This window comes from Schistocerca americana, unplaced genomic scaffold, assembly GCF_021461395.2.
Source record: "Schistocerca americana isolate TAMUIC-IGC-003095 unplaced genomic scaffold, iqSchAmer2.1 HiC_scaffold_882, whole genome shotgun sequence".
Classification (NCBI taxonomy): domain Eukaryota; kingdom Metazoa; phylum Arthropoda; class Insecta; order Orthoptera; family Acrididae; genus Schistocerca; species Schistocerca americana.
The window spans coordinates 36,316-52,981 of record NW_025726656.1 but is presented as its reverse complement, the minus strand read 5'-3'; the positions used below and the strand labels follow the sequence as shown (position 1 = coordinate 52,981).

Sequence of the window (16,666 nt, the reverse complement as noted above, 5' to 3'; positions counted from 1 at the left end):
ATATCTTGAATACACTGGTTAGAGAAAATGAAAGAAAATGTCCGATTGCCGATGCGTAACAACTTTGGCCCTTGTCAGTACTTGGGCGGGTGAGCGCATGGGAACACAGGGCACTATTGGCAGTTTTACTTCCTATTTTTGTTTCTCCTTTGTTTTCGGAGCTACAGCCCGATTCGGCCAGGGAGACGCCACCGTGAAATGAAGGGGGCGTGCTGTGTGTCCATCGCCTCGCCTCTCCTTACCTCTCTCAGTCGTTTCTCGTGCTTGTCGTTTTGATATAGGCCGATTTGAGAGCGTCAGCTCTCGCGTCAGCTGAGCAAAGTCGAGACAAGTCGAGACACACTAAGGGCTGGTATGCAGCGAGTAAGAGGGCGAAAAAACAATAGTTTAAGAGCGCGTGGCAAAAGTACTCATACGCGAAATTAAAAGCCTGCTGCGGTGGCCGGGAATCGAACCCGGATCAACTGCTTGGAAGGCAACTATGCTGACCATTACACCACCACCGCACAAGCGAGCGCCCCGCCACCGCGCTGAGTCGGCTTCCCGCCTGTCGGCAGCGGCCGAAGGTGATCGTACCCGGCAGGCGCATTTCGAGGCAGGCTAGGGGAGCACATCCAGACGCATTCGGACAGCGTATCCGCGCACATTTCGCATCCTTTGGCAAGAGTCGGCGCCGGCGACGCAAGAGTACGCAGAGGACCGCGTTCTGGCGGCATCTTTAAGCAGTGCAGTGCAGGATTCAGCGTCTGCAGCATCTTCTCCACAGAATGCTACGGCGCTTGACGGCAGTCCCACTTTCCCTTGAGACATCTGCTCGGGAAGCAGCGTGAAGGTACCGCTGGCCCGAGCATCGGTGGTTCAGTGGTAGAATGCTCGCCTGCCACGCGGGCGGCCCGGGTTCGATTCCCGGCCGATGCATCATTTTGTTTTTTCTCCGGTAGGGGTGCTGCGTGTCTTTCGCACTCGAACTGCGTGAGCCATGAGAATGAACCGCGGGATTCCGTGTGGAAAGAACCAATCATGCAGCGCGGACGACTGCTCGTTTGGACTCCTGCGTGCTATTGTACATACTGGCGTCGGCCTAGCATCGCAAGTTGCCTGCCGCGCCGTGAATGCACGTGTAGCAACAGAAAAAATGAGCCAGGGAGTGCAGACTCTCTACCACTTGTATTCGGTACTTACCAAGATTCCAGAAGGTCTAACGATCGCCTGCCTCGGTAGCGCAGTAGGCAGCGCGTAAGTCTCATAATCTTAAGGTCGTGAGTTCGGTCCTCACCCGGGGCATCTAATTTTCTGTGACTGAAGGTGGTGCTGTTGCTAGGGCGCCAACTTATTTCTTGTTTGTTATCCACAACGTTTCAACGCTTCAGCGGGAAAATGTTTACTTCCTGTTATTGCTACATACAGCTTCCCTATTCCTCTTCTCCCAGCAGAGCATGAAGCCAAAAGCATTGCTCTGCGACGTTTGAGGTGCGCGCCTTGCCAGTCAGTATGTGCAAAGATGCTCGCAAAGAGAGCGACAATGCGACAAGCGACCGTACGAACGGTCGAATGAAACGGCCGCATCCGGTGTGGTCTAGTGGCTAGGATACCTGCCTTTCACCCAGGAGGCCCGGGTTCGATTCCCGGTACCGGAACGGAATTTTTTCCACACTAATCGTGACAAGTTTGAGCTGTCCGAGCGGCCGTTTCCCGTCCTGCTCGCAATATAGCTACTGTTTCGTGACCGTCAGCAGAATATAGACTAGGGAAGCAGACACACGACGACCATAGGAATGGTGTATGGCTTCATGCCATCTGATTCCAGCGTAGGGCTGAGCAGCTGCATCTGCCGAGGCCCGTTAGCTCAGTTGGTTAGAGCGTCGTGCTAATAACGCGAAGGTCGTGGGTTCGATCCCCCCACGGGCCACTTCTCTTTTACTACTGCGAAAAGGCAGCGCCGATTTCAGCTGGCGAGTGTGATGACCAAATGATCATCACCCTGCGTGGAAGTTGACAGAGGATCCGAACCCGACTCGTCGGGAAGCACTACAGCATTCACTCGGCAATGGCCATAATATCTTGAATACACTGGTTAGAGAAAATGAAAGAAAATGTCCGATTGCCGATGCGTAACAACTTTGGCCCTTGTCAGTACTTGGGCGGGTGAGCGCATGGGAACACAGGGCACTATTGGCAGTTTTACTTCCTATTTTTGTTTCTCCTTTGTTTTCGGAGCTACAGCCCGATTCGGCCAGGGAGACGCCACCGTGAAATGAAGGGGGCGTGCTGTGTGTCCATCGCCTCGCCTCTCCTTACCTCTCTCAGTCGTTTCTCGTGCTTGTCGTTTTGATATAGGCCGATTTGAGAGCGTCAGCTCTCGCGTCAGCTGAGCAAAGTCGAGACAAGTCGAGACACACTAAGGGCTGGTATGCAGCGAGTAAGAGGGCGAAAAAACAATAGTTTAAGAGCGCGTGGCAAAAGTACTCATACGCGAAATTAAAAGCCTGCTGCGGTGGCCGGGAATCGAACCCGGATCAACTGCTTGGAAGGCAACTATGCTGACCATTACACCACCACCGCACAAGCGAGCGCCCCGCCACCGCGCTGAGTCGGCTTCCCGCCTGTCGGCAGCGGCCGAAGGTGATCGTACCCGGCAGGCGCATTTCGAGGCAGGCTAGGGGAGCACATCCAGACGCATTCGGACAGCGTATCCGCGCACATTTCGCATCCTTTGGCAAGAGTCGGCGCCGGCGACGCAAGAGTACGCAGAGGACCGCGTTCTGGCGGCATCTTTAAGCAGTGCAGTGCAGGATTCAGCGTCTGCAGCATCTTCTCCACAGAATGCTACGGCGCTTGACGGCAGTCCCACTTTCCCTTGAGACATCTGCTCGGGAAGCAGCGTGAAGGTACCGCTGGCCCGAGCATCGGTGGTTCAGTGGTAGAATGCTCGCCTGCCACGCGGGCGGCCCGGGTTCGATTCCCGGCCGATGCATCATTTTGTTTTTTCTCCGGTAGGGGTGCTGCGTGTCTTTCGCACTCGAACTGCGTGAGCCATGAGAATGAACCGCGGGATTCCGTGTGGAAAGAACCAATCATGCAGCGCGGACGACTGCTCGTTTGGACTCCTGCGTGCTATTGTACATACTGGCGTCGGCCTAGCATCGCAAGTTGCCTGCCGCGCCGTGAATGCACGTGTAGCAACAGAAAAAATGAGCCAGGGAGTGCAGACTCTCTACCACTTGTATTCGGTACTTACCAAGATTCCAGAAGGTCTAACGATCGCCTGCCTCGGTAGCGCAGTAGGCAGCGCGTAAGTCTCATAATCTTAAGGTCGTGAGTTCGATCCTCACCCGGGGCATCTAATTTTCTGTGACTGAAGGTGGTGCTGTTGCTAGGGCGCCAACTTATTTCTTGTTTGTTATCCACAACGTTTCAACGCTTCAGCGGGAAAATGTTTACTTCCTGTTATTGCTACATACAGCTTCCCTATTCCTCTTCTCCCAGCAGAGCATGAAGCCAAAAGCATTGCTCTGCGACGTTTGAGGTGCGCGCCTTGCCAGTCAGTATGTGCAAAGATGCTCGCAAAGAGAGCGACAATGCGACAAGCGACCGTACGAACGGTCGAATGAAACGGCCGCATCCGGTGTGGTCTAGTGGCTATGATACCTGCCTTTCACCCAGGAGGCCCGGGTTCGATTCCCGGTACCGGAACGGAATTTTTTCCACACTAATCGTGACAAGTTTGAGCTGTCCGAGCGGCCGTTTCCCGTCCTGCTCGCAATATAGCTACTGTTTCGTGACCGTCAGCAGAATATAGACTAGGGAAGCAGACACACGACGACCATAGGAATGGTGTATGGCTTCATGCCATCTGATTCCAGCGTAGGGCTGAGCAGCTGCATCTGCCGAGGCCCGTTAGCTCAGTTGGTTAGAGCGTCGTGCTAATAACGCGAAGGTCGTGGGTTCGATCCCCCCACGGGCCACTTCTCTTTTACTACTGCGAAAAGGCAGCGCCGATTTCAGCTGGCGAGTGTGATGACCAAATGATCATCACCCTGCGTGGAAGTTGACAGAGGATCCGAACCCGACTCGTCGGGAAGCACTACAGCATTCACTCGGCAATGGCCATAATATCTTGAATACACTGGTTAGAGAAAATGAAAGAAAATGTCCGATTGCCGATGCGTAACAACTTTGGCCCTTGTCAGTACTTGGGCGGGTGAGCGCATGGGAACACAGGGCACTATTGGCAGTTTTACTTCCTATTTTTGTTTCTCCTTTGTTTTCGGAGCTACAGCCCGATTCGGCCAGGGAGACGCCACCGTGAAATGAAGGGGGCGTGCTGTGTGTCCATCGCCTCGCCTCTCCTTACCTCTCTCAGTCGTTTCTCGTGCTTGTCGTTTTGATATAGGCCGATTTGAGAGCGTCAGCTCTCGCGTCAGCTGAGCAAAGTCGAGACAAGTCGAGACACACTAAGGGCTGGTATGCAGCGAGTAAGAGGGCGAAAAAACAATAGTTTAAGAGCGCGTGGCAAAAGTACTCATACGCGAAATTAAAAGCCTGCTGCGGTGGCCGGGAATCGAACCCGGATCAACTGCTTGGAAGGCAACTATGCTGACCATTACACCACCACCGCACAAGCGAGCGCCCCGCCACCGCGCTGAGTCGGCTTCCCGCCTGTCGGCAGCGGCCGAAGGTGATCGTACCCGGCAGGCGCATTTCGAGGCAGGCTAGGGGAGCACATCCAGACGCATTCGGACAGCGTATCCGCGCACATTTCGCATCCTTTGGCAAGAGTCGGCGCCGGCGACGCAAGAGTACGCAGAGGACCGCGTTCTGGCGGCATCTTTAAGCAGTGCAGTGCAGGATTCAGCGTCTGCAGCATCTTCTCCACAGAATGCTACGGCGCTTGACGGCAGTCCCACTTTCCCTTGAGACATCTGCTCGGGAAGCAGCGTGAAGGTACCGCTGGCCCGAGCATCGGTGGTTCAGTGGTAGAATGCTCGCCTGCCACGCGGGCGGCCCGGGTTCGATTCCCGGCCGATGCATCATTTTGTTTTTTCTCCGGTAGGGGTGCTGCGTGTCTTTCGCACTCGAACTGCGTGAGCCATGAGAATGAACCGCGGGATTCCGTGTGGAAAGAACCAATCATGCAGCGCGGACGACTGCTCGTTTGGACTCCTGCGTGCTATTGTACATACTGGCGTCGGCCTAGCATCGCAAGTTGCCTGCCGCGCCGTGAATGCACGTGTAGCAACAGAAAAAATGAGCCAGGGAGTGCAGACTCTCTACCACTTGTATTCGGTACTTACCAAGATTCCAGAAGGTCTAACGATCGCCTGCCTCGGTAGCGCAGTAGGCAGCGCGTAAGTCTCATAATCTTAAGGTCGTGAGTTCGGTCCTCACCCGGGGCATCTAATTTTCTGTGACTGAAGGTGGTGCTGTTGCTAGGGCGCCAACTTATTTCTTGTTTGTTATCCACAACGTTTCAACGCTTCAGCGGGAAAATGTTTACTTCCTGTTATTGCTACATACAGCTTCCCTATTCCTCTTCTCCCAGCAGAGCATGAAGCCAAAAGCATTGCTCTGCGACGTTTGAGGTGCGCGCCTTGCCAGTCAGTATGTGCAAAGATGCTCGCAAAGAGAGCGACAATGCGACAAGCGACCGTACGAACGGTCGAATGAAACGGCCGCATCCGGTGTGGTCTAGTGGCTAGGATACCTGCCTTTCACCCAGGAGGCCCGGGTTCGATTCCCGGTACCGGAACGGAATTTTTTCCACACTAATCGTGACAAGTTTGAGCTGTCCGAGCGGCCGTTTCCCGTCCTGCTCGCAATATAGCTACTGTTTCGTGACCGTCAGCAGAATATAGACTAGGGAAGCAGACACACGACGACCATAGGAATGGTGTATGGCTTCATGCCATCTGATTCCAGCGTAGGGCTGAGCAGCTGCATCTGCCGAGGCCCGTTAGCTCAGTTGGTTAGAGCGTCGTGCTAATAACGCGAAGGTCGTGGGTTCGATCCCCCCACGGGCCACTTCTCTTTTACTACTGCGAAAAGGCAGCGCCGATTTCAGCTGGCGAGTGTGGTGACCAAATGATCATCACCCTGCGTGGAAGTTGACAGAGGATCCGAACCCGACTCGTCGGGAAGCACTACAGCATTCACTCGGCAATGGCCATAATATCTTGAATACACTGGTTAGAGAAAATGAAAGAAAATGTCCGATTGCCGATGCGTAACAACTTTGGCCCTTGTCAGTACTTGGGCGGGTGAGCGCATGGGAACACAGGGCACTATTGGCAGTTTTACTTCCTATTTTTGTTTCTCCTTTGTTTTCGGAGCTACAGCCCGATTCGGCCAGGGAGACGCCACCGTGAAATGAAGGGGGCGTGCTGTGTGTCCATCGCCTCGCCTCTCCTTACCTCTCTCAGTCGTTTCTCGTGCTTGTCGTTTTGATATAGGCCGATTTGAGAGCGTCAGCTCTCGCGTCAGCTGAGCAAAGTCGAGACAAGTCGAGACACACTAAGGGCTGGTATGCAGCGAGTAAGAGGGCGAAAAAACAATAGTTTAAGAGCGCGTGGCAAAAGTACTCATACGCGAAATTAAAAGCCTGCTGCGGTGGCCGGGAATCGAACCCGGATCAACTGCTTGGAAGGCAACTATGCTGACCATTACACCACCACCGCACAAGCGAGCGCCCCGCCACCGCGCTGAGTCGGCTTCCCGCCTGTCGGCAGCGGCCGAAGGTGATCGTACCCGGCAGGCGCATTTCGAGGCAGGCTAGGGGAGCACATCCAGACGCATTCGGACAGCGTATCCGCGCACATTTCGCATCCTTTGGCAAGAGTCGGCGCCGGCGACGCAAGAGTACGCAGAGGACCGCGTTCTGGCGGCATCTTTAAGCAGTGCAGTGCAGGATTCAGCGTCTGCAGCATCTTCTCCACAGAATGCTACGGCGCTTGACGGCAGTCCCACTTTCCCTTGAGACATCTGCTCGGGAAGCAGCGTGAAGGTACCGCTGGCCCGAGCATCGGTGGTTCAGTGGTAGAATGCTCGCCTGCCACGCGGGCGGCCCGGGTTCGATTCCCGGCCGATGCATCATTTTGTTTTTTCTCCGGTAGGGGTGCTGCGTGTCTTTCGCACTCGAACTGCGTGAGCCATGAGAATGAACCGCGGGATTCCGTGTGGAAAGAACCAATCATGCAGCGCGGACGACTGCTCGTTTGGACTCCTGCGTGCTATTGTACATACTGGCGTCGGCCTAGCATCGCAAGTTGCCTGCCGCGCCGTGAATGCACGTGTAGCAACAGAAAAAATGAGCCAGGGAGTGCAGACTCTCTACCACTTGTATTCGGTACTTACCAAGATTCCAGAAGGTCTAACGATCGCCTGCCTCGGTAGCGCAGTAGGCAGCGCGTAAGTCTCATAATCTTAAGGTCGTGAGTTCGGTCCTCACCCGGGGCATCTAATTTTCTGTGACTGAAGGTGGTGCTGTTGCTAGGGCGCCAACTTATTTCTTGTTTGTTATCCACAACGTTTCAACGCTTCAGCGGGAAAATGTTTACTTCCTGTTATTGCTACATACAGCTTCCCTATTCCTCTTCTCCCAGCAGAGCATGAAGCCAAAAGCATTGCTCTGCGACGTTTGAGGTGCGCGCCTTGCCAGTCAGTATGTGCAAAGATGCTCGCAAAGAGAGCGACAATGCGACAAGCGACCGTACGAACGGTCGAATGAAACGGCCGCATCCGGTGTGGTCTAGTGGCTATGATACCTGCCTTTCACCCAGGAGGCCCGGGTTCGATTCCCGGTACCGGAACGGAATTTTTTCCACACTAATCGTGACAAGTTTGAGCTGTCCGAGCGGCCGTTTCCCGTCCTGCTCGCAATATAGCTACTGTTTCGTGACCGTCAGCAGAATATAGACTAGGGAAGCAGACACACGACGACCATAGGAATGGTGTATGGCTTCATGCCATCTGATTCCAGCGTAGGGCTGAGCAGCTGCATCTGCCGAGGCCCGTTAGCTCAGTTGGTTAGAGCGTCGTGCTAATAACGCGAAGGTCGTGGGTTCGATCCCCCCACGGGCCACTTCTCTTTTACTACTGCGAAAAGGCAGCGCCGATTTCAGCTGGCGAGTGTGATGACCAAATGATCATCACCCTGCGTGGAAGTTGACAGAGGATCCGAACCCGACTCGTCGGGAAGCACTACAGCATTCACTCGGCAATGGCCATAATATCTTGAATACACTGGTTAGAGAAAATGAAAGAAAATGTCCGATTGCCGATGCGTAACAACTTTGGCCCTTGTCAGTACTTGGGCGGGTGAGCGCATGGGAACACAGGGCACTATTGGCAGTTTTACTTCCTATTTTTGTTTCTCCTTTGTTTTCGGAGCTACAGCCCGATTCGGCCAGGGAGACGCCACCGTGAAATGAAGGGGGCGTGCTGTGTGTCCATCGCCTCGCCTCTCCTTACCTCTCTCAGTCGTTTCTCGTGCTTGTCGTTTTGATATAGGCCGATTTGAGAGCGTCAGCTCTCGCGTCAGCTGAGCAAAGGCGAGACAAGTCGAGACACACTAAGGGCTGGTATGCAGCGAGTAAGAGGGCGAAAAAACAATAGTTTAAGAGCGCGTGGCAAAAGTACTCATACGCGAAATTAAAAGCCTGCTGCGGTGGCCGGGAATCGAACCCGGATCAACTGCTTGGAAGGCAACTATGCTGACCATTACACCACCACCGCACAAGCGAGCGCCCCGCCACCGCGCTGAGTCGGCTTCCCGCCTGTCGGCAGCGGCCGAAGGTGATCGTACCCGGCAGGCGCATTTCGAGGCAGGCTAGGGGAGCACATCCAGACGCATTCGGACAGCGTATCCGCGCACATTTCGCATCCTTTGGCAAGAGTCGGCGCCGGCGACGCAAGAGTACGCAGAGGACCGCGTTCTGGCGGCATCTTTAAGCAGTGCAGTGCAGGATTCAGCGTCTGCAGCATCTTCTCCACAGAATGCTACGGCGCTTGACGGCAGTCCCACTTTCCCTTGAGACATCTGCTCGGGAAGCAGCGTGAAGGTACCGCTGGCCCGAGCATCGGTGGTTCAGTGGTAGAATGCTCGCCTGCCACGCGGGCGGCCCGGGTTCGATTCCCGGCCGATGCATCATTTTGTTTTTTCTCCGGTAGGGGTGCTGCGTGTCTTTCGCACTCGAACTGCGTGAGCCATGAGAATGAACCGCGGGATTCCGTGTGGAAAGAACCAATCATGCAGCGCGGACGACTGCTCGTTTGGACTCCTGCGTGCTATTGTACATACTGGCGTCGGCCTAGCATCGCAAGTTGCCTGCCGCGCCGTGAATGCACGTGTAGCAACAGAAAAAATGAGCCAGGGAGTGCAGACTCTCTACCACTTGTATTCGGTACTTACCAAGATTCCAGAAGGTCTAACGATCGCCTGCCTCGGTAGCGCAGTAGGCAGCGCGTAAGTCTCATAATCTTAAGGTCGTGAGTTCGGTCCTCACCCGGGGCATCTAATTTTCTGTGACTGAAGGTGGTGCTGTTGCTAGGGCGCCAACTTATTTCTTGTTTGTTATCCACAACGTTTCAACGCTTCAGCGGGAAAATGTTTACTTCCTGTTATTGCTACATACAGCTTCCCTATTCCTCTTCTCCCAGCAGAGCATGAAGCCAAAAGCATTGCTCTGCGACGTTTGAGGTGCGCGCCTTGCCAGTCAGTATGTGCAAAGATGCTCGCAAAGAGAGCGACAATGCGACAAGCGACCGTACGAACGGTCGAATGAAACGGCCGCATCCGGTGTGGTCTAGTGGCTAGGATACCTGCCTTTCACCCAGGAGGCCCGGGTTCGATTCCCGGTACCGGAACGGAATTTTTTCCACACTAATCGTGACAAGTTTGAGCTGTCCGAGCGGCCGTTTCCCGTCCTGCTCGCAATATAGCTACTGTTTCGTGACCGTCAGCAGAATATAGACTAGGGAAGCAGACACACGACGACCATAGGAATGGTGTATGGCTTCATGCCATCTGATTCCAGCGTAGGGCTGAGCAGCTGCATCTGCCGAGGCCCGTTAGCTCAGTTGGTTAGAGCGTCGTGCTAATAACGCGAAGGTCGTGGGTTCGATCCCCCCACGGGCCACTTCTCTTTTACTACTGCGAAAAGGCAGCGCCGATTTCAGCTGGCGAGTGTGATGACCAAATGATCATCACCCTGCGTGGAAGTTGACAGAGGATCCGAACCCGACTCGTCGGGAAGCACTACAGCATTCACTCGGCAATGGCCATAATATCTTGAATACACTGGTTAGAGAAAATGAAAGAAAATGTCCGATTGCCGATGCGTAACAACTTTGGCCCTTGTCAGTACTTGGGCGGGTGAGCGCATGGGAACACAGGGCACTATTGGCAGTTTTACTTCCTATTTTTGTTTCTCCTTTGTTTTCGGAGCTACAGCCCGATTCGGCCAGGGAGACGCCACCGTGAAATGAAGGGGGCGTGCTGTGTGTCCATCGCCTCGCCTCTCCTTACCTCTCTCAGTCGTTTCTCGTGCTTGTCGTTTTGATATAGGCCGATTTGAGAGCGTCAGCTCTCGCGTCAGCTGAGCAAAGGCGAGACAAGTCGAGACACACTAAGGGCTGGTATGCAGCGAGTAAGAGGGCGAAAAAACAATAGTTTAAGAGCGCGTGGCAAAAGTACTCATACGCGAAATTAAAAGCCTGCTGCGGTGGCCGGGAATCGAACCCGGATCAACTGCTTGGAAGGCAACTATGCTGACCATTACACCACCACCGCACAAGCGAGCGCCCCGCCACCGCGCTGAGTCGGCTTCCCGCCTGTCGGCAGCGGCCGAAGGTGATCGTACCCGGCAGGCGCATTTCGAGGCAGGCTAGGGGAGCACATCCAGACGCATTCGGACAGCGTATCCGCGCACATTTCGCATCCTTTGGCAAGAGTCGGCGCCGGCGACGCAAGAGTACGCAGAGGACCGCGTTCTGGCGGCATCTTTAAGCAGTGCAGTGCAGGATTCAGCGTCTGCAGCATCTTCTCCACAGAATGCTACGGCGCTTGACGGCAGTCCCACTTTCCCTTGAGACATCTGCTCGGGAAGCAGCGTGAAGGTACCGCTGGCCCGAGCATCGGTGGTTCAGTGGTAGAATGCTCGCCTGCCACGCGGGCGGCCCGGGTTCGATTCCCGGCCGATGCATCATTTTGTTTTTTCTCCGGTAGGGGTGCTGCGTGTCTTTCGCACTCGAACTGCGTGAGCCATGAGAATGAACCGCGGGATTCCGTGTGGAAAGAACCAATCATGCAGCGCGGACGACTGCTCGTTTGGACTCCTGCGTGCTATTGTACATACTGGCGTCGGCCTAGCATCGCAAGTTGCCTGCCGCGCCGTGAATGCACGTGTAGCAACAGAAAAAATGAGCCAGGGAGTGCAGACTCTCTACCACTTGTATTCGGTACTTACCAAGATTCCAGAAGGTCTAACGATCGCCTGCCTCGGTAGCGCAGTAGGCAGCGCGTAAGTCTCATAATCTTAAGGTCGTGAGTTCGATCCTCACCCGGGGCATCTAATTTTCTGTGACTGAAGGTGGTGCTGTTGCTAGGGCGCCAACTTATTTCTTGTTTGTTATCCACAACGTTTCAACGCTTCAGCGGGAAAATGTTTACTTCCTGTTATTGCTACATACAGCTTCCCTATTCCTCTTCTCCCAGCAGAGCATGAAGCCAAAAGCATTGCTCTGCGACGTTTGAGGTGCGCGCCTTGCCAGTCAGTATGTGCAAAGATGCTCGCAAAGAGAGCGACAATGCGACAAGCGACCGTACGAACGGTCGAATGAAACGGCCGCATCCGGTGTGGTCTAGTGGCTAGGATACCTGCCTTTCACCCAGGAGGCCCGGGTTCGATTCCCGGTACCGGAACGGAATTTTTTCCACACTAATCGTGACAAGTTTGAGCTGTCCGAGCGGCCGTTTCCCGTCCTGCTCGCAATATAGCTACTGTTTCGTGACCGTCAGCAGAATATAGACTAGGGAAGCAGACACACGACGACCATAGGAATGGTGTATGGCTTCATGCCATCTGATTCCAGCGTAGGGCTGAGCAGCTGCATCTGCCGAGGCCCGTTAGCTCAGTTGGTTAGAGCGTCGTGCTAATAACGCGAAGGTCGTGGGTTCGATCCCCCCACGGGCCACTTCTCTTTTACTACTGCGAAAAGGCAGCGCCGATTTCAGCTGGCGAGTGTGGTGACCAAATGATCATCACCCTGCGTGGAAGTTGACAGAGGATCCGAACCCGACTCGTCGGGAAGCACTACAGCATTCACTCGGCAATGGCCATAATATCTTGAATACACTGGTTAGAGAAAATGAAAGAAAATGTCCGATTGCCGATGCGTAACAACTTTGGCCCTTGTCAGTACTTGGGCGGGTGAGCGCATGGGAACACAGGGCACTATTGGCAGTTTTACTTCCTATTTTTGTTTCTCCTTTGTTTTCGGAGCTACAGCCCGATTCGGCCAGGGAGACGCCACCGTGAAATGAAGGGGGCGTGCTGTGTGTCCATCGCCTCGCCTCTCCTTACCTCTCTCAGTCGTTTCTCGTGCTTGTCGTTTTGATATAGGCCGATTTGAGAGCGTCAGCTCTCGCGTCAGCTGAGCAAAGTCGAGACAAGTCGAGACACACTAAGGGCTGGTATGCAGCGAGTAAGAGGGCGAAAAAACAATAGTTTAAGAGCGCGTGGCAAAAGTACTCATACGCGAAATTAAAAGCCTGCTGCGGTGGCCGGGAATCGAACCCGGATCAACTGCTTGGAAGGCAACTATGCTGACCATTACACCACCACCGCACAAGCGAGCGCCCCGCCACCGCGCTGAGTCGGCTTCCCGCCTGTCGGCAGCGGCCGAAGGTGATCGTACCCGGCAGGCGCATTTCGAGGCAGGCTAGGGGAGCACATCCAGACGCATTCGGACAGCGTATCCGCGCACATTTCGCATCCTTTGGCAAGAGTCGGCGCCGGCGACGCAAGAGTACGCAGAGGACCGCGTTCTGGCGGCATCTTTAAGCAGTGCAGTGCAGGATTCAGCGTCTGCAGCATCTTCTCCACAGAATGCTACGGCGCTTGACGGCAGTCCCACTTTCCCTTGAGACATCTGCTCGGGAAGCAGCGTGAAGGTACCGCTGGCCCGAGCATCGGTGGTTCAGTGGTAGAATGCTCGCCTGCCACGCGGGCGGCCCGGGTTCGATTCCCGGCCGATGCATCATTTTGTTTTTTCTCCGGTAGGGGTGCTGCGTGTCTTTCGCACTCGAACTGCGTGAGCCATGAGAATGAACCGCGGGATTCCGTGTGGAAAGAACCAATCATGCAGCGCGGACGACTGCTCGTTTGGACTCCTGCGTGCTATTGTACATACTGGCGTCGGCCTAGCATCGCAAGTTGCCTGCCGCGCCGTGAATGCACGTGTAGCAACAGAAAAAATGAGCCAGGGAGTGCAGACTCTCTACCACTTGTATTCGGTACTTACCAAGATTCCAGAAGGTCTAACGATCGCCTGCCTCGGTAGCGCAGTAGGCAGCGCGTAAGTCTCATAATCTTAAGGTCGTGAGTTCGGTCCTCACCCGGGGCATCTAATTTTCTGTGACTGAAGGTGGTGCTGTTGCTAGGGCGCCAACTTATTTCTTGTTTGTTATCCACAACGTTTCAACGCTTCAGCGGGAAAATGTTTACTTCCTGTTATTGCTACATACAGCTTCCCTATTCCTCTTCTCCCAGCAGAGCATGAAGCCAAAAGCATTGCTCTGCGACGTTTGAGGTGCGCGCCTTGCCAGTCAGTATGTGCAAAGATGCTCGCAAAGAGAGCGACAATGCGACAAGCGACCGTACGAACGGTCGAATGAAACGGCCGCATCCGGTGTGGTCTAGTGGCTATGATACCTGCCTTTCACCCAGGAGGCCCGGGTTCGATTCCCGGTACCGGAACGGAATTTTTTCCACACTAATCGTGACAAGTTTGAGCTGTCCGAGCGGCCGTTTCCCGTCCTGCTCGCAATATAGCTACTGTTTCGTGACCGTCAGCAGAATATAGACTAGGGAAGCAGACACACGACGACCATAGGAATGGTGTATGGCTTCATGCCATCTGATTCCAGCGTAGGGCTGAGCAGCTGCATCTGCCGAGGCCCGTTAGCTCAGTTGGTTAGAGCGTCGTGCTAATAACGCGAAGGTCGTGGGTTCGATCCCCCCACGGGCCACTTCTCTTTTACTACTGCGAAAAGGCAGCGCCGATTTCAGCTGGCGAGTGTGATGACCAAATGATCATCACCCTGCGTGGAAGTTGACAGAGGATCCGAACCCGACTCGTCGGGAAGCACTACAGCATTCACTCGGCAATGGCCATAATATCTTGAATACACTGGTTAGAGAAAATGAAAGAAAATGTCCGATTGCCGATGCGTAACAACTTTGGCCCTTGTCAGTACTTGGGCGGGTGAGCGCATGGGAACACAGGGCACTATTGGCAGTTTTACTTCCTATTTTTGTTTCTCCTTTGTTTTCGGAGCTACAGCCCGATTCGGCCAGGGAGACGCCACCGTGAAATGAAGGGGGCGTGCTGTGTGTCCATCGCCTCGCCTCTCCTTACCTCTCTCAGTCGTTTCTCGTGCTTGTCGTTTTGATATAGGCCGATTTGAGAGCGTCAGCTCTCGCGTCAGCTGAGCAAAGGCGAGACAAGTCGAGACACACTAAGGGCTGGTATGCAGCGAGTAAGAGGGCGAAAAAACAATAGTTTAAGAGCGCGTGGCAAAAGTACTCATACGCGAAATTAAAAGCCTGCTGCGGTGGCCGGGAATCGAACCCGGATCAACTGCTTGGAAGGCAACTATGCTGACCATTACACCACCACCGCACAAGCGAGCGCCCCGCCACCGCGCTGAGTCGGCTTCCCGCCTGTCGGCAGCGGCCGAAGGTGATCGTACCCGGCAGGCGCATTTCGAGGCAGGCTAGGGGAGCACATCCAGACGCATTCGGACAGCGTATCCGCGCACATTTCGCATCCTTTGGCAAGAGTCGGCGCCGGCGACGCAAGAGTACGCAGAGGACCGCGTTCTGGCGGCATCTTTAAGCAGTGCAGTGCAGGATTCAGCGTCTGCAGCATCTTCTCCACAGAATGCTACGGCGCTTGACGGCAGTCCCACTTTCCCTTGAGACATCTGCTCGGGAAGCAGCGTGAAGGTACCGCTGGCCCGAGCATCGGTGGTTCAGTGGTAGAATGCTCGCCTGCCACGCGGGCGGCCCGGGTTCGATTCCCGGCCGATGCATCATTTTGTTTTTTCTCCGGTAGGGGTGCTGCGTGTCTTTCGCACTCGAACTGCGTGAGCCATGAGAATGAACCGCGGGATTCCGTGTGGAAAGAACCAATCATGCAGCGCGGACGACTGCTCGTTTGGACTCCTGCGTGCTATTGTACATACTGGCGTCGGCCTAGCATCGCAAGTTGCCTGCCGCGCCGTGAATGCACGTGTAGCAACAGAAAAAATGAGCCAGGGAGTGCAGACTCTCTACCACTTGTATTCGGTACTTACCAAGATTCCAGAAGGTCTAACGATCGCCTGCCTCGGTAGCGCAGTAGGCAGCGCGTAAGTCTCATAATCTTAAGGTCGTGAGTTCGGTCCTCACCCGGGGCATCTAATTTTCTGTGACTGAAGGTGGTGCTGTTGCTAGGGCGCCAACTTATTTCTTGTTTGTTATCCACAACGTTTCAACGCTTCAGCGGGAAAATGTTTACTTCCTGTTATTGCTACATACAGCTTCCCTATTCCTCTTCTCCCAGCAGAGCATGAAGCCAAAAGCATTGCTCTGCGACGTTTGAGGTGCGCGCCTTGCCAGTCAGTATGTGCAAAGATGCTCGCAAAGAGAGCGACAATGCGACAAGCGACCGTACGAACGGTCGAATGAAACGGCCGCATCCGGTGTGGTCTAGTGGCTAGGATACCTGCCTTTCACCCAGGAGGCCCGGGTTCGATTCCCGGTACCGGAACGGAATTTTTTCCACACTAATCGTGACAAGTTTGAGCTGTCCGAGCGGCCGTTTCCCGTCCTGCTCGCAATATAGCTACTGTTTCGTGACCGTCAGCAGAATATAGACTAGGGAAGCAGACACACGACGACCATAGGAATGGTGTATGGCTTCATGCCATCTGATTCCAGCGTAGGGCTGAGCAGCTGCATCTGCCGAGGCCCGTTAGCTCAGTTGGTTAGAGCGTCGTGCTAATAACGCGAAGGTCGTGGGTTCGATCCCCCCACGGGCCACTTCTCTTTTACTACTGCGAAAAGGCAGCGCCGATTTCAGCTGGCGAGTGTGATGACCAAATGATCATCACCCTGCGTGGAAGTTGACAGAGGATCCGAACCCGACTCGTCGGGAAGCACTACAGCATTCACTCGGCAATGGCCATAATATCTTGAATACACTGGTTAGAGAAAATGAAAGAAAATGTCCGATTGCCGATGCGTAACAACTTTGGCCCTTGTCAGTACTTGGGCGGGTGAGCGCATGGGAACACAGGGCACTATTGGCAGTTTTACTTCCTATTTTTGTTTCTCCTTTGTTTTCGGAGCTACAGCCCGATTCGGCCAGGGAGACGCCACCGTGAAATGAAGGGGGCGTGCTGTGT

General features: G+C 54.4%; 40 non-coding genes across 40 annotated transcripts; 32 read left to right on the top strand and 8 right to left on the bottom strand.

Moving 5' to 3' along the window:
* Positions 1-434: 434 nt before the first annotated feature.
* Trnag-ucc lies at positions 435-506 on the bottom strand. Its single transcript has one exon. It is a non-coding gene; the product is annotated as a tRNA-Gly (tRNA).
* Positions 507-847: 341 nt separating this feature from the next.
* Trnag-gcc lies at positions 848-918 on the top strand. The gene has a single exon. It is a non-coding gene; the product is annotated as a tRNA-Gly (tRNA).
* Positions 919-1,211: 293 nt separating this feature from the next.
* On the top strand, positions 1,212-1,284 carry Trnam-cau. Its single transcript has one exon. It is a non-coding gene; the product is annotated as a tRNA-Met (tRNA).
* A 281-nt stretch (positions 1,285-1,565) lies between these two features.
* On the top strand, positions 1,566-1,637 carry Trnae-uuc. Its single transcript has one exon. It is a non-coding gene; the product is annotated as a tRNA-Glu (tRNA).
* A 198-nt stretch (positions 1,638-1,835) lies between these two features.
* Positions 1,836-1,909, top strand: Trnai-aau. The gene has a single exon. It is a non-coding gene; the product is annotated as a tRNA-Ile (tRNA).
* A 581-nt stretch (positions 1,910-2,490) lies between these two features.
* Trnag-ucc lies at positions 2,491-2,562 on the bottom strand. Its single transcript has one exon. It is a non-coding gene; the product is annotated as a tRNA-Gly (tRNA).
* Positions 2,563-2,903: 341 nt separating this feature from the next.
* Positions 2,904-2,974, top strand: Trnag-gcc. The gene has a single exon. It is a non-coding gene; the product is annotated as a tRNA-Gly (tRNA).
* Positions 2,975-3,267: 293 nt separating this feature from the next.
* Positions 3,268-3,340, top strand: Trnam-cau. Its single transcript has one exon. It is a non-coding gene; the product is annotated as a tRNA-Met (tRNA).
* A 281-nt stretch (positions 3,341-3,621) lies between these two features.
* On the top strand, positions 3,622-3,693 carry Trnae-uuc. Its single transcript has one exon. It is a non-coding gene; the product is annotated as a tRNA-Glu (tRNA).
* A 198-nt stretch (positions 3,694-3,891) lies between these two features.
* Positions 3,892-3,965, top strand: Trnai-aau. Its single transcript has one exon. It is a non-coding gene; the product is annotated as a tRNA-Ile (tRNA).
* A 581-nt stretch (positions 3,966-4,546) lies between these two features.
* Trnag-ucc lies at positions 4,547-4,618 on the bottom strand. Its single transcript has one exon. It is a non-coding gene; the product is annotated as a tRNA-Gly (tRNA).
* Positions 4,619-4,959: 341 nt separating this feature from the next.
* Trnag-gcc lies at positions 4,960-5,030 on the top strand. Its single transcript has one exon. It is a non-coding gene; the product is annotated as a tRNA-Gly (tRNA).
* Positions 5,031-5,323: 293 nt separating this feature from the next.
* Positions 5,324-5,396, top strand: Trnam-cau. The gene has a single exon. It is a non-coding gene; the product is annotated as a tRNA-Met (tRNA).
* Positions 5,397-5,677: 281 nt separating this feature from the next.
* Trnae-uuc lies at positions 5,678-5,749 on the top strand. Its single transcript has one exon. It is a non-coding gene; the product is annotated as a tRNA-Glu (tRNA).
* A 198-nt stretch (positions 5,750-5,947) lies between these two features.
* Trnai-aau lies at positions 5,948-6,021 on the top strand. The gene has a single exon. It is a non-coding gene; the product is annotated as a tRNA-Ile (tRNA).
* A 581-nt stretch (positions 6,022-6,602) lies between these two features.
* Trnag-ucc lies at positions 6,603-6,674 on the bottom strand. Its single transcript has one exon. It is a non-coding gene; the product is annotated as a tRNA-Gly (tRNA).
* A 341-nt stretch (positions 6,675-7,015) lies between these two features.
* On the top strand, positions 7,016-7,086 carry Trnag-gcc. Its single transcript has one exon. It is a non-coding gene; the product is annotated as a tRNA-Gly (tRNA).
* Positions 7,087-7,379: 293 nt separating this feature from the next.
* Trnam-cau lies at positions 7,380-7,452 on the top strand. The gene has a single exon. It is a non-coding gene; the product is annotated as a tRNA-Met (tRNA).
* A 281-nt stretch (positions 7,453-7,733) lies between these two features.
* Positions 7,734-7,805, top strand: Trnae-uuc. The gene has a single exon. It is a non-coding gene; the product is annotated as a tRNA-Glu (tRNA).
* A 198-nt stretch (positions 7,806-8,003) lies between these two features.
* On the top strand, positions 8,004-8,077 carry Trnai-aau. Its single transcript has one exon. It is a non-coding gene; the product is annotated as a tRNA-Ile (tRNA).
* Positions 8,078-8,658: 581 nt separating this feature from the next.
* Trnag-ucc lies at positions 8,659-8,730 on the bottom strand. The gene has a single exon. It is a non-coding gene; the product is annotated as a tRNA-Gly (tRNA).
* Positions 8,731-9,071: 341 nt separating this feature from the next.
* Trnag-gcc lies at positions 9,072-9,142 on the top strand. Its single transcript has one exon. It is a non-coding gene; the product is annotated as a tRNA-Gly (tRNA).
* Positions 9,143-9,435: 293 nt separating this feature from the next.
* On the top strand, positions 9,436-9,508 carry Trnam-cau. The gene has a single exon. It is a non-coding gene; the product is annotated as a tRNA-Met (tRNA).
* A 281-nt stretch (positions 9,509-9,789) lies between these two features.
* On the top strand, positions 9,790-9,861 carry Trnae-uuc. The gene has a single exon. It is a non-coding gene; the product is annotated as a tRNA-Glu (tRNA).
* Positions 9,862-10,059: 198 nt separating this feature from the next.
* Positions 10,060-10,133, top strand: Trnai-aau. The gene has a single exon. It is a non-coding gene; the product is annotated as a tRNA-Ile (tRNA).
* A 581-nt stretch (positions 10,134-10,714) lies between these two features.
* Positions 10,715-10,786, bottom strand: Trnag-ucc. The gene has a single exon. It is a non-coding gene; the product is annotated as a tRNA-Gly (tRNA).
* A 341-nt stretch (positions 10,787-11,127) lies between these two features.
* On the top strand, positions 11,128-11,198 carry Trnag-gcc. Its single transcript has one exon. It is a non-coding gene; the product is annotated as a tRNA-Gly (tRNA).
* Positions 11,199-11,491: 293 nt separating this feature from the next.
* On the top strand, positions 11,492-11,564 carry Trnam-cau. Its single transcript has one exon. It is a non-coding gene; the product is annotated as a tRNA-Met (tRNA).
* A 281-nt stretch (positions 11,565-11,845) lies between these two features.
* Positions 11,846-11,917, top strand: Trnae-uuc. Its single transcript has one exon. It is a non-coding gene; the product is annotated as a tRNA-Glu (tRNA).
* A 198-nt stretch (positions 11,918-12,115) lies between these two features.
* Positions 12,116-12,189, top strand: Trnai-aau. The gene has a single exon. It is a non-coding gene; the product is annotated as a tRNA-Ile (tRNA).
* Positions 12,190-12,770: 581 nt separating this feature from the next.
* Positions 12,771-12,842, bottom strand: Trnag-ucc. The gene has a single exon. It is a non-coding gene; the product is annotated as a tRNA-Gly (tRNA).
* A 341-nt stretch (positions 12,843-13,183) lies between these two features.
* Positions 13,184-13,254, top strand: Trnag-gcc. Its single transcript has one exon. It is a non-coding gene; the product is annotated as a tRNA-Gly (tRNA).
* A 293-nt stretch (positions 13,255-13,547) lies between these two features.
* On the top strand, positions 13,548-13,620 carry Trnam-cau. Its single transcript has one exon. It is a non-coding gene; the product is annotated as a tRNA-Met (tRNA).
* A 281-nt stretch (positions 13,621-13,901) lies between these two features.
* Trnae-uuc lies at positions 13,902-13,973 on the top strand. The gene has a single exon. It is a non-coding gene; the product is annotated as a tRNA-Glu (tRNA).
* Positions 13,974-14,171: 198 nt separating this feature from the next.
* Positions 14,172-14,245, top strand: Trnai-aau. Its single transcript has one exon. It is a non-coding gene; the product is annotated as a tRNA-Ile (tRNA).
* Positions 14,246-14,826: 581 nt separating this feature from the next.
* Trnag-ucc lies at positions 14,827-14,898 on the bottom strand. The gene has a single exon. It is a non-coding gene; the product is annotated as a tRNA-Gly (tRNA).
* A 341-nt stretch (positions 14,899-15,239) lies between these two features.
* Trnag-gcc lies at positions 15,240-15,310 on the top strand. Its single transcript has one exon. It is a non-coding gene; the product is annotated as a tRNA-Gly (tRNA).
* A 293-nt stretch (positions 15,311-15,603) lies between these two features.
* Positions 15,604-15,676, top strand: Trnam-cau. The gene has a single exon. It is a non-coding gene; the product is annotated as a tRNA-Met (tRNA).
* Positions 15,677-15,957: 281 nt separating this feature from the next.
* On the top strand, positions 15,958-16,029 carry Trnae-uuc. Its single transcript has one exon. It is a non-coding gene; the product is annotated as a tRNA-Glu (tRNA).
* Positions 16,030-16,227: 198 nt separating this feature from the next.
* Trnai-aau lies at positions 16,228-16,301 on the top strand. The gene has a single exon. It is a non-coding gene; the product is annotated as a tRNA-Ile (tRNA).
* The last annotated feature ends 365 nt before the right edge of the window (positions 16,302-16,666 follow it).